Raw genomic sequence first — 17,176 nt, 5'->3', positions numbered from 1 at the left:
AAATTCAATCTTGATAAATGCGAAGTAATGCACATTGGAAAACACAATCCCAACTCTACATATAAAATGATGGGGTCTAAATTAGCTGTCACCACTCCAGAAAGAGATCTTGGCGTCATTGTGGAGAGTTCTCTGAAAACTTCCACTCAATGTGCAGTGACAGTCAAAAAAGTGAAGAGAATGTTGGGAATCATTAGGAAAGGGATAAATAATAAGACAGAAAATATCATATTGCTTCTATATAAATCCATGGTATGCCCCCATCTTGAATACTACATGCAGTTCTGGTCGCCCCATCTTAAAAAATATATATCGGAATTGGAAAAGTTACAGAAAAGGGCAACAAAAATGATGAAGGGTATGGAATAGCTTCCATATGAGGATTGATTAATAAGACTGGTACCTTTCAGCTTGGAAAAGAGACGGCTAAGGGAAGATATGATTGAGGTCTATAAAATCATGACTGGTGTGGAGAACATAAACAAGGAAATGTTATTTACTCCTTCTCATAACACAGGAACTAGGGGTCACCAGATGAAATTAATTAAAACAAACAAAAGGAAGTATTTATTTACACAACATGGAGTCAACCTGTGGAACTCCTTGACAGAGGATGTTGTGAAGGCCAAGACTATAACAGGGTTCCATAAAGAACTAGATAAGTTCATGGAGGTTAGGTCCATCAGTAGCTATTAGCTAGGATGGGCAGGGATGCAAAACCTTGCTCTGAAGTGTCTCTAGCCCAGGGGTGGGCAAACTATGGCCCGCGGCCCGCATCCAGCCCGTCAGACCTTTTAGTCCAGCCCTTGAGCTCCCGCCAGGGAGCAGGGTCAGGGGCTTGACCTACTCCACAAGTGCTGTGGCTCTGCGTGGCTCCTGGAAGCAGTGGCATGTCCCCCCTCTGGTTCATACACATGGGGCAGCAAGGGGGCTCCACACGCTGCCCCTGCCCCAAGCACCGGCTCTGCAGCTCCCATTGGCCAGGAACCATGGCCAATGGGAGCTGCAGCGGTGATGCCTGTGGACGGGGCAGCACGCAGAGCTGCCTGGCCACACCTCTGCATAGGAGAGCTATGCCGCTGCTTCTGGGAGCTGCTCGAGGTAAGTGCCGCCTGGAGCATGCACCCCTGACCTCCTCCTGCACCCTAACCCCCTGTCCCAGCCCTGATCCCCCTCCCATCCTCCAAACCCCTCGATCCCAACCTGGAGCACCCTCCTGCAACCCAAACCCCTCATCCCTGGCCCCACCCCAGAGCCTGCACCCCCAGCCGCAGCCCTCACCCCCTCTCTCATCCCAACCCCCAATTTTGTGAGCATTCATGGCCCGCCATACAATTTCCGTACCCAGATGTGGCCCTCGGGCCAAAAAGTTTGCCCATCCCTGCCCTATCCTCTCTTTGCCAGAAGCTGGGAATGGGTGACAGGCAGCAGTGTAGGTAGGGCAGTCCCCTCCAGTATGCAGTACCGGCAAGAAATGTTTAGCAGGTACGGAGTACCGGAAAGACTTGGGGCTAGCCTGCCCCTCCCTCTGGAGGGCGTGGGTCTGCGCTCTGCTCCTTAAAGGAGCAGAACACGGCTAGGAAGGACATTCATTTTTTAAATGTCTTTAGCAGCACAATATATATGCTAACAAACTTAAACAAAGGCTTTGGTCGGGAGTCCTCGAGAGGGGAACGGTGGGGGGGTGGAAGCTGTTTAAAGAGTGTTTTTGATTCTGTTTCTCCCCATTGGTCTGAATTATCCATGATATCCATCTTGCATCACATCAAGTCCAGCTCAGTAGAGGAATGCCTCTGCTTGCACTGACCAGAGGATGTTTGGATTCTGATGTCAGCCCAGTTCTGCAGCCTGATGGGAATTCTGTGTTGTCCCCAGTGTACATAGAATTCATCTTTGCAGCCAAACTAATCTAACATACATTTTGTTAACTGGAACTGGAGCAGCAAAACAAAGAAAAGAAATGCCTCGTTTTCCAGCATTGTGGGTGAGAGAACTATAAGTGAAGGTTATAATGCCACACACACTGACGGCCTTAAACCTCAGGCATCTGCCAAGAACTTTGCTGAAAATATGTTCCTCATCTTAACAACGGAGCTAAGACTTATCACACAGCTGCCCACCTTTATTCGAATGACGCTCCTTCTGAGCTGACAGCTGAGGCATGGTCAGTTTCATCGAGAACAATTTCCAGACTTGGAACCTAATCCCATAAACCCGTAATGATTTGATCAATCCCGTTGAAGACAATGGGACTATTTGCATGAGTATGTACTACTTTTGCGGATTGGTAAGAGTTTCAGGGATCTGTTCCGGTCTTATAAAGGAAGTGGAATCTCCCATTGAAATGCAATGTTTGGGTGCAATATCATAATGCAGTTTAGGATACAGTTCTACTTAAAATTTGTCTTTGAATAAGTCAGACATATGCTGAAATGACTCCTCGCCCAACTCCCATATTCCATATAAACAGACTGAATACTACTTACATGGAGGGAAAGTGAGTAGTTAAGCATGTTGATGTTTGTATATGCAAAGGGGGGTGTAAGGAGGGGACAGGGAGGGTCACGTGGGGAGGTCACGTGCTGCCCCTTGTGTCCCTCCCATGAGTGCAGTACCAGCAAGAAATGATTTCCACTTGCACCACTGGCAACAGGGGATGGATCACTTGATGGTCACCTGTTCTGGTCATTCTCTCTGGGGCACCTGGCATTGGCCACTGTCGGAAGACAGGACACTGGGCTGGATGGACTTTTGGTCTGATCTAGTACGGCCGTTCTTATTTTCTCACGAGGCATTTTAAGGATACCGATCAATGTAGCACCCTTGCCCATCCCCGGAGGAGGGCGCTGAGGCCTTGTCTAGAGTAGCTATTCCGAAATAGTCACCCCACCCCGCCCTGGACACCTTTATCTCAGAATAGCTCCAGCATTTTAAATTCCCTCCCTCCCTCATGCCAGGACACCTCCCCCCTGCAGATGAGCTTTTCCACCCAAACCGGGCCAGGTGGGGGAAAGGGCGTGTGAGAATCTCACCTTTCACAGCAGGGGAGCTGAGCTGCAGAAACGATGATTTCCCGAGCTGGGGTCAATATCCCCTCGTGAGCTGTGAAAGCAATAGAAATGTACAGTGCCTGGCACAGTGGGGTCCTGGTCTTCCTGGGAAATACAGATACAAATAATAATAATGAAGAGCCAGGTTCTGGGATCTGGGCTGAAGGGACATGCCCAAAGGTTATGTGGTGGGTGGCAGAGACACAAAGGGAAAACGAGTCATCGGCATTCCAGGCCGGGGCCTTAATCGCAAGACCCACCCCCGCTCTGCTAGCAAGCTCCTTTGATCTGAGTGTGGCGCCGTCCGGTTCCAAGAGACCCAGATGTCCTTCAGAGCAGGCTCCCCTCTGCTGGCAAAGCCCCGAGTGCAGCGGGATGTAATCCCACTCACCTCTTCCCGGAGGGGGGCAGAGCCTGGGATGCTCTTCCCAGACCCGACGGAAGGAAGGGCAGGCTTGTGGTTAAGGCACCGGCTGCAGACTTGAGGAGCCTGAGTTCATTTCCCAGCTCCGCAACTTACTCATTGACTGCCTTTGGGCAAGTGGTTAATTTAATGGAAGTGATGTAATCTAGAACATAACTCTCCTGGCTCAGAGTAGTGGTCCATCTAGCCCAGTATCCTGTCTTCCAGCAGTGGTTGGTGCCAAATGTGTCAAAGGAAATTAACAGAAGAGGGTGATTATCAAGTGATCCACCCCCTGTTGTCCACTCCCAGGTTCGGCCAGTTTGAGGTTTAGGGACACCCAGAGCAGGGGTTGTGTCCCTGACCATCTTGGCTAATAGCCACTGATGGACTTGTCCTCCAGAAACTGATCCAGTTCTTTTTTGAATCCAGTTATACTTTTGGCCTTCACAGCATCCCTTGGCAATGAGTTTCACAGGTTTACAATTCGTTGAGTGAAGAAGTATTTCCTTCTGTTTGTTTCAAACCAGCTGCCTGTTAATTTCATTGAGTAACCCCTGATTCTTATGTTATGTGAAGGGGTAAATAACACTTCCTTATTCGTTTTCTCCACCCCAGTCATGATTTTATAGACCTCTCTCATATCCCCCCTTAGTCGTCTCTTTTCCAAGCTGAACAGTCCCCATCTTTTTAAGGTCTCTGCATGTGGAAGCTGTTTCATCATTTTTGGTGCCCATCTCTGTACCTTTTCCAATTCTAATATAGCCTTTTCCAGATGGGGTGACCAGAACTGCCTGAAGTATTCAAAGTGCGGGCATGCCATGGATTTATCTAGTGGCAATATGATATTTACTGTCTTATTATCTGTCCCTTTCCATTTGTTCGCTTTTGTGACTGCTGCGGCATGTTGAGTGGATGTTTTCAGAGAACTATCCACAGTGACTCCAAGATCTTTCTTGGGTGGTAGCAGCTAATTTAGACCCCATCATTTCGTATGCAGAGCTGGGATTATGGTTTCCCCTGTGTGCATTACTTTGCATTTATCGGCACTGAATTTCATCTCAAGCAGGCACCTGGCAAGCAAACAAGCACCCAGCAACACCCCCACGGCCATGTAACAGCTCCTCCTTCACCAGGTGGGCTCCCTGGCAACCCCCCCATTTGCTGCTCCCGGGCCGTAACGGCGTGCCTTCTGGCCGTAGAAACTTATGCTATGTCTATAGCAGTGAAATTAGTACCCAGGGGCAACATAAGAGAAAAGGATCTCAAAAGAACAAGAGGCTTAAACACACGTCTGTATTTAGGAGCACCTAATTTCAGGAGACACGCTAGCAGGCATCTGTGTCTGTCTGTCTTGTCTGTGTCCCCGAGGACAGATTTCCCACCCTCGCTCTAACTAGAGCCAGGAGACTAACGGACCGATCGGTTCATTGGCTGCTAGTCTGAAAAATCCGGGGGAAAAAATTCATTTGAGGCTCAACTGCAGAACGGAATTTTTCAGCTCATAGACTCCTCGTGCATGGCTGGGTTGTGGGCGGCCAGCCATCACCGTCAGAGCCAGAGACCACAGTCGCAAATCAGGACACTGGCACGTCAGAAGCAGGAGGCAAACTGAATATCGGGAGCTACAATCAGAAGCCAGGCGTCCAACCAGTCTTGGATGCCAGGAAATCAAGGAGCAGGGTGGAGCCCAGTTTATTCGTACAGCTTCCAGCACATCTGCTGGCATCAGTCAGGCGGGATTCCACCAACCGAGGGTGCCAGCGGCTAGGGGCAGCAGGCTGGTGGCTGGCAGGTGGGTGCTCCTATGAACGTTGTGGGGCTGGGTTTGTGCCCCGGGAGTCATGACACATGGGCTTTAAGGTCCCACGGGACCATCCCGATTAAGGCTGCGGGTTTGTTATGCAGGGTTGCTGAAGTCACGGATTCTGTGACACTTCCGCAGCTGCAGCGGCCGGCGCAGCTGACCCCAGGCCCCCCCCAGCAGCTAAGTTTTAGTCAGGGGGATTTATAGTACAAATCATGGACAGGTTCCGGGCCGTGAATTTTCGTGTATTGCCCATGACCTCTCCGTGACTTTTCCTAAAAATACCCGTGACTAAATCATGACCTCGTGCAGCGCTTCCCAAATGTGGTCACTGGGGCGGGCCACTGGCCAGGGGTATTTCTTGCTGCTTTTTGCAACTCTCGGTCTTGTACGGAGATGTAAGAAGGGACTGTTGGCCACTCTAGAAAGAGCAATCAGAGGGGGGGGCACCTTGGTCCAGTCGAGGGGGCAGCAGAGGGTCGCCCCTTCTCCCTGAGACCCCGCCCTCATACCGCCCCCTTCTCCCTGAGACCCCAACTCCGCCCCGCCTCTTCCCCTCAAGACCCCCACCCCTCGCTCCTCTCCACTCCTTCCCTCCATCGCTCGCCCTTACCGCCTGTAAAAAGTGGGAGGGGCCATGTCACCCCCCCCCCCCCCGTTCCAGCGCCCCTGGTTTGGGGGGAGGGGTTTATTTACATTTTTGATTAAAAAAAAAAACAAATAAAGCAGAAGGAAATTTCTAACCAAAAAAATGAAAACATTTTGATTGTTTCGGATTCTTCCCCCTCTCCTCTCCCCCCCCCCCCCCCCCCCCCCAGAACAAGCTGGCAAAACTGACCTGAAATTGGCATCTCGGGATCTGCATTTTATCATCACAACCACATTTCAGGTGACATTTTTTTTCTCGCAGCTCTAAACCTCTGGCCAGAGGTGCTTGGGGCGGCCAAGGGAGAGGGGCGGCAGAAATGCTGGAGCCGGCCCTGTCCTTAAGACACAAAGAAAGGGGCCCCTGGCTGAAGATGGCAAAGAGGGGGGGAGGGGTTCTCCCTGAGCCCCCAAACTCCCTGGCCGATGTTGCATTCCGGCCGGAATGCAACTGCATTATCGGAACCATCTGGCCCTTGTCCTGCGTCATCTCTGGCTCTGTTGCTCACGGCGCTTGCGAAGGGAATGGGGTTACACAAGAAGCGGTTGGGGTTGGCTGGTGGTAGCCGTGGTTGTTTACTAGAATGCAGCTCTTTTCGTCTGGAAGTGGCCTGGTTTCCTATCAGTGACTCGCGGGGAGGGTGGGGTGCTCTTAAAAGAGGCCAGATGAAGCTGAGAACAGCTGTTGGGTCCCGTCCGCTGGCGAGCGACCTAGGAGCTGCTGCTGGAATCTGGATCCCACCTCAGGGTCAGAATGGTGAGATATAGCACGTATGTGGTCCGAGGCAGGAGGAATGGCCCATGCTGACCACAGAGCCTCAGTTGGTAGCTGGGGAAACTGAGTCATGCACAGTTGACAAGGTCACCCATCAGGGCCAGGAATAGAGCCCAGAGCTCCTGATTCCCAGCCCCTCCACTCTAACCCGTTAGACCCCACTCCTCTCCCAGAGGTGGGCATACCAGAGGAGCCTGGCTTCGATCGCCCCTGTTCTAACCACTAGACCCCACTCCCCTCCCAGAGCTGGAGACAGAACCCAGGAGGGGGTGGGCCTGACTGACACCAACACAAGTTAAGAAACCTAACGGCATTTTCTACACCAAACCGACCCCAGTGCTCCCTGCTAGCTCGCCCCCCATTGCCCCGCTGCCACCCAGTGCCAACCTCACTGCACTACCCGAGCCCCGAGGTGCTGTGCCCACGGGGCACCGGAGAGCCCCCGAGGGCCCCGTTAGTGGCTGGCAGTGATCCTGGATGCCGAGCAGCGGGCTGACTCGGCAAAACTGTCCAGCTGTGCGTCACATGGCCAGGCTGCACCGCACAACGTTCACACACACGTCAACACACTCCTCCTGCAGTGCGACCCACGTGCCCAACACACACCAGTCCTGCTTCTACACACACACACACACACAGCCCCGATTCTCACTTGGTCTCTCTCTCTCTCTCTCTCACACACACACACACACACACACACACACACACACACACACACAGCCCCGATTCTCACCTGGTCTCTCTCTCTCTCTCACACACACACAGCCCCGATTCTCCCTATCTCTCTCTCTTTCTCTCTCTCTCTCTCTCACACACACACACTTTTCCTCTGCTTTCACACACACATGCACAAACAACCCTAATTCTCCGTGTCTCTCTCATTCACACACACACACACACAGCCCCGATTCTCCACTGCTCTCTCTCGCTCTCTTTCTTTCTCGCTCTCTCTCTCTCTCTCTCACACACACACACACACACACACACAAGCCCTGATTCTCCCCTGGTCACACACACACACACACACACACACACACACACACACACAAGCCCCGATTCTCCCCTGGTCACACACACAAACACATACACACACACACAGCCCAGATTCTCCTTTGTGCTCTCTCTCGCTCTCTCTCTCTCTCTCTCTCTCACACACGCACACACACGATTTTCCTCTGCTTTCACACACACACATGCACACAGAACCCTAATTCTCCGTGTCTCTCTCTCTCTTATTCACACACACACACACACACACACACACACACACACACACACACACAAGCCCCGATTCTCCCCTGGTCACACACACAAACACACACAACCCAGATTCTCCCTTGCGCTCTCTCTCTCTCTCTCACACACACACACAATTGTCCTCTGCTTTCACACACACACATGCACACAGAACCCTAATTCTCTGTGTCTCTCTCTCTCTCTCTCTCATTCACACACACACACACACACACACACACACACACACACACACACACACACACACAGCCCCATTCTCCCCTGGTCTCTCTCTCTCTCTCTCTCTCTCTCTCTCACACACACACACACACATAAGCCCCGATTCTTCCCTGGTCACACACACACACACACACACACAATTTTCCTCTGCTTTCACACACACACATGCACCCAGAACCCCAATTCTCTGTGTGTGTCTCTCTCTCTCATTCACACACACACACACACACACACACACACACACACACACACACACACAGCCCCATTCTCCCCTGGTCTCTCTCTCTCTCTCTCTCTCTCTCACACACACACACAAGCCATGATTCTCCCCTGGTCTCTCTCTCTCTCTCTCTCTCTCTCTCTCTCTCTCTCTCTCACACACACACACACAATTTTCCTCTGCTTTCACACACACATGTGCACACACAACCCTAATTCTCCATGTCTCTTTCTGTCTCTCATTCACACACAAAAACACACACACACACAGCCCCGAATCTCCACTGCTCGCTCTCTCTCTCTCTCTCTCTCTCTCTCTCTCATACACACATACACACACACACAGCCCCGATTCTCCCCTGGTCTCACACACACACATACAGCCAGGAGTCTCCCCAGTCTCACACACACACACACTCCTGCCCACTCATGCCTCTCACCTTGGTATGGAAATGCCATGAGCGGGCAGGATTGTGTGTGGGGAGAGACCAGGAGAATCAGGGCTCTGTGTGTGTGTTTGTGTGTGTGACCGGGGAGACTCCTGGCTGTGTGTGTGTTCCCTCCCAATTGCTCCTCTCCACAGAACCCGTCCCCGCACCCGTCTCCCGCCCACGCCCTGCGCACGGGCTCCATCGAGGGCTGCACGATTCAGGCCAGATCTCACTTTCAAGCCCCCAGCCCTAGAGCTGGAGGCTGTGTGTGTGTGGGGGGGGGCGGTGCAAGCCCTGAACTGGACAGCCCGGCCCCTCGCTGACACGAGAACCAGGAGTTGCTGTCGCCGGTTTGCACGCTCAGCGCCTGGTCTGTGCCCAGTCTCTGGGGGTTAGCCCCCTCCGCATGCTGGACCCGAGGCAGCCACGTTGTCCCACCAGGGCAGGCCACGTGGGCTCCACGACTTGGAGATGGGGCCTTTGGGCTGCATCCGCCCTTGTTTCTCTCTACAGCTCTCTGCAGCTAGCGGAGTCAGTCCCCGGAGGGGATGTCCACACCCAGCCGCAGCAAGTCTCCGAGCCTGGTTCTCCAGACTTGGGCTTGTGGGGCACATGCTCTGGGGCTGTATAATTGCAGTGGAGCCGGGGCTCTGAGATCCCACGAGGCAGGAGGGTCCCAGAGCCCAGGCTCCAGCCCAGGCCCGAAAGTCCACCCTGCAATTTCATAGCCCCGCAGCCCAAGCCCGAGTCAGCTGATTCGGGCCAGCTGTGGGTGTGTGATCGCTTTGTAAACGTACCCACAGTGGCTACATGCCCTAAACACCTAGTCCTGATCTCCCATGTCCCAGGGAGTAAATCCATTGCCCCCCGCCCCAAGGGATAGCGATACCAAGGGGTCAGGCACAGAGTCAGACAGACAGTTCATAAAAATAGTACAGCAAACGTCTCCTTTTTGTTACAGGTAGTGCACCCACTAGGTCTGATACTCAGGACTGCTGGCTTGGCCACGGGGTGACCTTGGGCAAGTCACGTCCTGCCTCAGTTTCCCCATGTATCAAATGGGGGGTGATGGTACCAATCTCCTTTGTACAGCACGTTGAGATCTGTGGCTGAAAAGCACTAGATAAGAGCGTGTTATTATTAAGATGTTCTCCGTAGAGACTCACCCTCTCCCCATCCCTTTGGTGGGTAACAATCCGGATTGGCTGTGGTTTTGGGCTTGCCTGTGAGACGTTACCACTCCCAGCCTGTGGCACAAGCCCGCCCCCCACACGCGCTGTAGGTGGCCCACTCCTTGGGGTGGCTTCCTTAACCCTGCAAGCAGCACAGCAGCGTGGCCCCAGCCTTCTCCCCTCAACCTACGGCCCTGGATCTGGGCAGTCCAACAATCCCAGCGGGAGTCTGGCTACTGAATGTCCTAGGGGCTGGGAAAGGCACAGACGAAGCCCTGGCCTGTTAGCAAGTTCCCAGATGTCCAAAGCTTTCGTAGCCACCCCTATTTCCTGGATAACTTTTTGACCCCCCCACAACCGTCCAGCCGGAATCTTGCAGCTGGGGTTTCCAGTCTAGCCAGAATCTTTGTAGCTTCTGTCACACTGAAGATTTTATGTCTGCCGGCGAGTCGCCGTATGGGAAGCCACCTGATGTCTCTTGAGAAGTCTCGAGCTCATGATTTCATTTCTCTTGGCCAGCTCTTCTTGCTTTCAGCCGGCACCTCCACTATCTGCTCCTCTCATTGTCCACCTTGGCCCTGGGGTCCTTTCCCGAGTCATGGAGCTCCAGGATAGAGTCCCCCGTTTTATCAGGGGGACTGCGATGGGGTGTCCACCTCACACACACACACAGGACTGGAAGGGGTTAAGATGGCCAGACGGGCCAATTAACACCACAGGCTGCATCTGGAGAAGGAGACAGCCAGGAATTGACTGGAAACAGACTCCACTGGAGGAGCCTAGGGGAAGCTGGCAACAGAAGAGTCTGGAGGGATGCGTGGGGTGTCTGGGCCTGGAGGCAAGTAGCCTACAGTTACTCCCTGGGAAGAGGGATTGGGGCTTGGCAGGCCCGGAGAAAGGGGAGAGCCAGAGAGGTAGACAAGGCATGGGGCCCTCTCCCTGGCAGCCAAGGTTTGACCTACTCTACGTTGTCAGTTGTCTCCGGGTGCCGGCCCAGCAGACCTCAATAGCCTCGGTTGGGCGGTGAAGGTGCTTGGCCGACGAAGCACAGTTCGAGGACTCAGGTACGCCAACGCATCTGTGCCCATGACTATGGTACCAGCTCCGTCCGCAGCTGCCCCCTCGCCGCTGGACAAAGGTGTCCCTCCCATGACTTCTCCTTGTACCCGTTGCTACAAACACGTCCCGTATTACACTCCTGAGGTTAGTTTCCAACCCGAGGCCTTGTCCCAAACCTCCCAGTGCACCGTCCTGTCCTCCCATCCTGGTCTGACTTGGGGTCCTGTGTCCCGGTGCCATCTCCCAGGAGTGTTTGTACTGCACCTCTGTGCCGGGAGGAACACCCAGGGTCTAGTCCTTAGGAGCTCCTGGCTCTCAGCCCCGCTAGCCGGGCCTTTGCCAAGTTCATGTGCCAGACGGTGAACTTCTAAGCAAGCGTCTGCTCTAGACAGCGCCTGATGTTGGCTCCTAGCATGGCCTGGCTTTGCTGTCTTGCCCCAGGCCCCGTGCTCCAGGCTCTCTCTCCACTACCTCTACACCTCACTGCTTTTCCCCTGAGCCTTGCCCACCTCTCTGGCGCTTCCCGCAGTGAGTCCGCCCAGGCGGGGCTCCTGGGGAAGCCAGAAGGCCCTGCACCCCAGTTCTGCAATCAGATGTGACTCTCAGCCAGCCGGTAAAATGGAAGGTTTATTATCAGAGGGGTAGCCATGTTAGTCTGTATCCGCAAAAACAACGAGGAGTCCGGTGGCACCTTAAAGACGAACAGATTTATTTGGGCATCAGCTTTCTTGGGGAAAAGACCCACTTCAGATGCATGGAGTGAAAATTACAGCTGCAGGCATTATATACTGACACATGAAGAGAAGGGAGTTACCTCACAAGTGGAGAACCAGGGTTGACAAGGCCAATTCAGTCAGGGCGGACGTGGTCTACTGCCAATAATTGATGAGGAGGTGTCAATCCCAAGAGAGGGAAAATTGCTTTTGTAGTGAGCCAGCCACTCCCAGCCCCTATTCAAGCCCAAATTGATGGTGTTAAGTTTGCAAATGAATTGTAGCTCTGCAGTTTCTCTTTGCAGTCTGTTTTTGAAGTTTTTTGTTGTTGAAGACTGGCTACTTTTAAATCTGTTATAGAATGTCCAGGGAGATTGAACTGTTCTCCTACTGGCTTTTGTATGTTACCATTCCTGATGTCTGATTTGTGTCCATTTATTCTTTTATGTAGAGACTGTCCGGTTTGGCCAATGTACATGGCAGGGGGGCATTGTTGGCACATGATGGCATATATAACAGTAGTAGATGTGCAGGTGAATGAGCCTCTGATGGTGTGGCTGATGTGGTTGGATCCTCTGATGCTGTTGCTAGAGTAGATATGGGGACTGAGTAGACAACAGGGTTTGTTACAGGGATAGGTTCCTGGGTTAGTGTTTCTGTGGTGTGGTGTGTAGTTGCTGGTGAGTATTTGCTTCAGATTTGGGGGATGTATGTAAGCGAGGACTGGCCTGCCTCCCAAGGTCTGTGAGAGTGAGGGATCATTTTCCAGGATAGGTTGTAGATCGTGGATAATGCGCTGGAGAGATTTTAGCTGGGCGGTAAAACTGATGGCCAGTGGTGTTCTGTTATTTTCCTTGTTGGGCCTGTCCTGTAGTAGATGACTTCTGGGTACCTGTCTCGCTCTGTCAATCTGTTTCCTCACTTCCCCAGGTGGCTATTGTAGTTTTAAGAATGCTTGATAAAGATCTTGTAGGTGTTTGTCTCTGTCTGAGGGATTGGAGCAAATGCGGTTATATCTTAGGGCTTGGTGGTAGACAATGGATCGTGTGATGTGTCCTGGATGGAAGCTGGAGGCATGTAGGTAAGTATAGCGGTCAGTAGGTTTCCAGTATAGGGTGGTGTTATGTGAGCATCACTTATTTGCACTTTAGTGTCCAGGAAGTGGGTCTCTTGTGTGGACTGGTCCAAGCTGAGGTTGATGGTGGGGTGGAAATTGTTGAAATCCAGGTGGAATTCTTCAAGGACCTCCTTCCCGTGGGTCTATACAATGAAGATGTCCTCAAAGTAGCGCAAGTAGAGGAGGGGCACTAGGGGACGAGAGCTGAGGAAGGGTTGTTCTAAGTCAGCCATAAAAATGTTGGCACACTGTGGGGCCATGCGGGTACCCATAGCAGTGCCGCTGACTTGAAGGTATAAGTTGTCCCCAAATCTGAAGTGGTTGTGGGTGACGACAAAGTCACAAAGCTCAGCCACCAGGTGTGCCGTGGCCTCATCAGGGATACTGTTCCTGACAGCTTGTAGTCCATCTTCGTGTGGAACATTGGTGTGAAGAGCTTCTACATCCATGGTGGCCAGGCTGGTGTTTTCAGGAAGATCACCAATGCATTGTAGTTTCCTCAGGAAGTCGGTGGTGTTTCGAAGATAGCTGGGAGTGCTGGTAGCGTAGGGTCTGAGGAGAGAGTCCAAATAGCCAGATAATCCTGCTGTCAGAGTGCCAATGCCTGAGACGATGGGGCATCCAGGGTTTCCAGGTTTGTGGATCTTGGGTAGCAGATAGAATACCCCTGGTCGGGGCTCTAGGGATGTGTCTGTGTCGATTTGTTCCTGTGCTATAGCAGAGTTTCTTGAGCAGATGGTGTAGTTTCTTTTGGTACCCCTCAGAAGGTTTATTAGTTGACAGGAACACGCCGTAGAACAGAACTTGATAGCACAGAAATCAGTGACTTTCAGCCAAGTCCATCTTGGGAAGTCCTGGGCCAGGCGGCATGGACTCCCCCTCTTCCAGTCCCCCCAAGCAGACTGCCAGCGACCCGACCTCAGACACCCCCGTTGCTCCTCCCCCTTGTCTTTGTCTCGTTTCCTGGGCAAAGAGGTACCCGGTCATCACCTGGTTGCGTCCCCCTCCTGGGTCTCAGGTTACAAAGGGCCCCAGTCATACCATCCATGCAGACAGTTGGAGCAGCCTCACCCGCCCCAGAGGTCTCAGCCAAAATCACACCCCCCCTCTTCCCACCACCGGGGTATTGGTGCAGCACACAGGGAAACTGAGGCACCCACATGATTCATGCAAAACAGTAAAACTCAAACAGTAAGACTCACATACAACATAGCAAGGGAAAATCCCCACTTTCTCACAACTGGGGAGGGGGGGGAACAGAGTGTAGAGGAATCCGGTGTGGTATTTTGGGGAGGTGATGGAAATTCATCTGCAAATTCCAGGAAGAATCATGGGTGGTTCAGAGCTAGTGGGAGCCGAAGAATGCACTGCAGAATTGGGAGAATGTCAGCTGAGTGCCAGAGGAACGTTCCCCACATTGGCTCCAGATTTTCCCAGGGGAAGGCCGCCCCCACTGTAAACAGCGTCTCATGCACTGCCTTCCCCCGGGAAAATCTGGAGCAAATGTACAGTACTGCAGAGAGCAATCCCAGACAGGGGCAGGAGCAAGATGGCTTAACAGGACTTTTCCACTGCTGCATCACAGGGCTTTGTAATGCTAAGAGCAGCCAAGCTTTTCAACAGGCAGCTTGTGAGGTTGGGTGTATCCAGTCTACACAGGTCTCCCTGCTTGGGCTGCCTGAAAAGGGCCTGATTCCCAGAGTGGCGGGTGCTCAGCGCTTCTGGAACATCAGGTGTCTTCAGCTGGGGGCCCCAAACACAACCAGGCGCTGGCTGGTGTTCCTCTGAGATGGTCACCCAGAGGGGAAACAGTCTCAGATGTTTCTGCCGCGACAGTAGGACACCAGCAGCCATGAGCTAAAAAGCAGAAAGTCCCATCCTCACATTCTTCCTAAATTCCATTAAAACAATGAGGAATCGGCCTGTTTAGAAGGCGCCTGTCCTAACAGGGCCCACCATCACCAGACAAAGAAGCAGACGCAGGTGCCAACTCTGTGGGTGCACCGGCAGCCCTGCAGATCAACTCCTCCCCCAGTGCCATCTGCCCGCCAGTGGTCAGCTGTTCAGCGGTGGGCAGGAGGCGCTGGGGCAGGGCCTGGGGCGGAGCAGAGCGGGGGGTCGAGCCTCCCCCCCGGTGAACTGGGGAAGTTGACGCCTCTGGAAACAGATGCTTAAAGAAAACATTGTTTGACGGCATTCCGTCTGGCAAGGAATCACTTATCAACAGTGTGAATGTGAAATCTCTCCTTCTTTATGGTCCCTACTTCGCTGTTGTTGATCTGTATGGTTTCCGTCTGGTTTTTTTCCATTGTTTGTCGGTTGCATAAATCATTTTGCCAGATTTAAATAAACTAAGGGAGTGAGGTAGGATTGGTTAAAGAATTGTTTCACAAGATGTTAGGATTGGTCAAAGAATGATTTCGTAATATTTTAGGGAAATGATTGGTTCAGGGAGAGCTGAGCGGGACTCGAGTTTCACTATATAAACTGGGGTCCAAGAAGGAGACCAGCTGGGAAAGAAAGGAAAAGAAAAAAAAAAAGAAGAAGAAGGAAAGACCTGGAAGATGATGAAGAGAAAAACTCATCTCCAAGACACAGCCCAAGATCAGAACAGCTAGAATCCTCTGCATGACCATGACCAGAAACCAGATGAGCCCAACCTTGCCTGGCCAACAAGGAAAGTCCACCTGTGTGCTGGAGTTGGGTGAGCATTGTATGCTTAGCGTGTGGTGATTGTTAATAAATAGAGGTTAAGGAAATTACTGTGTAAGGTTCTTTCACTGGGAAAAGGCCCTGCCAACCCACAGAAGAGTATGCCCTGAGCCCTAGGAACTGGGTACACCTCGAGGTGCCTAAATTAATCGGGGTACGCCTTGAGCCCACGGAAGGGTAAAGGTGGGGTGTCCCAGCGTGTGCGGGTAACAGCAGGTGTCCACGCCCAAGTCTTGCAGGTGGGTTGATCCTGGCTCTAATGTTGACTTTGGGCCATAGGTCATTAGGCAAACGTCTGGAGAAGTGTTACCGGTGAGGAGCAAAGACCGGGGAGGTTGTAAGTGCCCAGTGAGCCACCAGTTCTTCCCCCCGGCTTTGAAGGAGCTCCCGTGATGATGTCTCCAAGGCTGGTTTGGTGGGGCTGGAAATGGCTGGGGAAGTCCTGGCTTCATGCCCTCCATGTGTCCTGTGGGGCTCAATCGCTCCCTCTCTCTTGGCTTTGGTTGCCCTGTCTCTGACGTGGTGATGATGGCCTCTTCTCTGCTTAGATTCCTTTTCCACGCCTGTCATGGGTTATGTGAGGCAGCCACCCCACAGTCAGGGAACAGGTTCCGTCAGGGAACAGGTGCTATTCACCCTCACGCTAGCCTTGGAGGGGTTAATATAGGCAAGAGAGGCCAATTAGCCAAAGGCTGCACCTGGTGGGGAGCTAGGACGCACGACAAGGTCAGCAACTGCAGGACGAGGCATCAGACCATGTGGCGAACTAATTCCCAGGTGGGTCAGTAGGAGGCGCCGGAGCGGGACGAGGCCACGCCTCTGTGACAAGGTGGGAATGCCCCTGGGAAGAGAAGGTGAAGACAGCCCAGCCAAGAGGTCAGATCACAGCATTGGCGTGTCCCACCCTGGAGGGAGGCTGGCAGCTCCCCAGCCAGACCAGATAAGGTGTAGCGCTCACCTCCCCATCCCACGAGTCAAGACAGAAGCCAGGAAAACAGCCCGAAGCGGAACAGCTCACCGGCTTGCCTAGCATTCTTGTCGTGGTTTGTCGGGCTCCCAGCGGAGCGGTAGCTAAGCACCTCGCAAGCACTAATGGTTTATTCTTGTGACGCCCACGTGAGTGGGGAGAATACCCTGTCTGTCCCCCACCCTCTGTCATCAGATCTGTTTGTGCGTGTTTTGGGGCAGGGACTGTCTCCGACTGTGGGTCTGGGCAGCGCCCGGCACGACAGTGCCCTGATCCCGGTTGGAGTCTGGGTAGCCCCTGGCACGGTCAGGACCTGGGCAGTGCTCAGCACAGTTGGACCCCAATCTCAGTTGGGTCTGGACAGTGCTTGGCACAATGGGGCCTTGATCTCAGCCAGGGTCTGTGCAGCACCCCCATGGTGGGGGCCCTGATTCAGCCAGGGTCTGGGCACCGCCAGGCAAGACAGGGCCCTGATGTTGGTCGGGGTCTGGGCAGCGCCTGGCACAAATGCAGCCCCGGTTTCGGTTGGGGTCTGGGCAGCGCCCGGCTCTGTGGGGCCCCGATCTCGGTCGGGGTCTGGGCAGCGCCCGGCTCTGTGGGACCCTGATCTCGGTTGGGGTCTGGGCAGCGCCC

At 53.1% G+C, this 17,176-nt stretch overlaps 1 long non-coding RNA gene across 1 annotated transcript; it reads left to right on the top strand.

The window, feature by feature from the left end:
• The first annotated feature begins 4,279 nt into the window (after positions 1-4,279).
• LOC103306540 (uncharacterized) lies at positions 4,280-17,172 on the top strand. The gene is made up of 3 exons (XR_010593413.1): positions 4,280-5,248; positions 6,079-6,149; positions 10,951-17,172. It is a non-coding gene; the product is annotated as an uncharacterized LOC103306540 (long non-coding RNA).
• The last annotated feature ends 4 nt before the right edge of the window (positions 17,173-17,176 follow it).

Source organism: Chrysemys picta, chromosome 17, assembly GCF_011386835.1.
Source record: "Chrysemys picta bellii isolate R12L10 chromosome 17, ASM1138683v2, whole genome shotgun sequence".
Taxonomy (NCBI): domain Eukaryota; kingdom Metazoa; phylum Chordata; order Testudines; family Emydidae; genus Chrysemys; species Chrysemys picta.
This window is presented reverse-complemented; position numbering and strand designations above follow the sequence as displayed.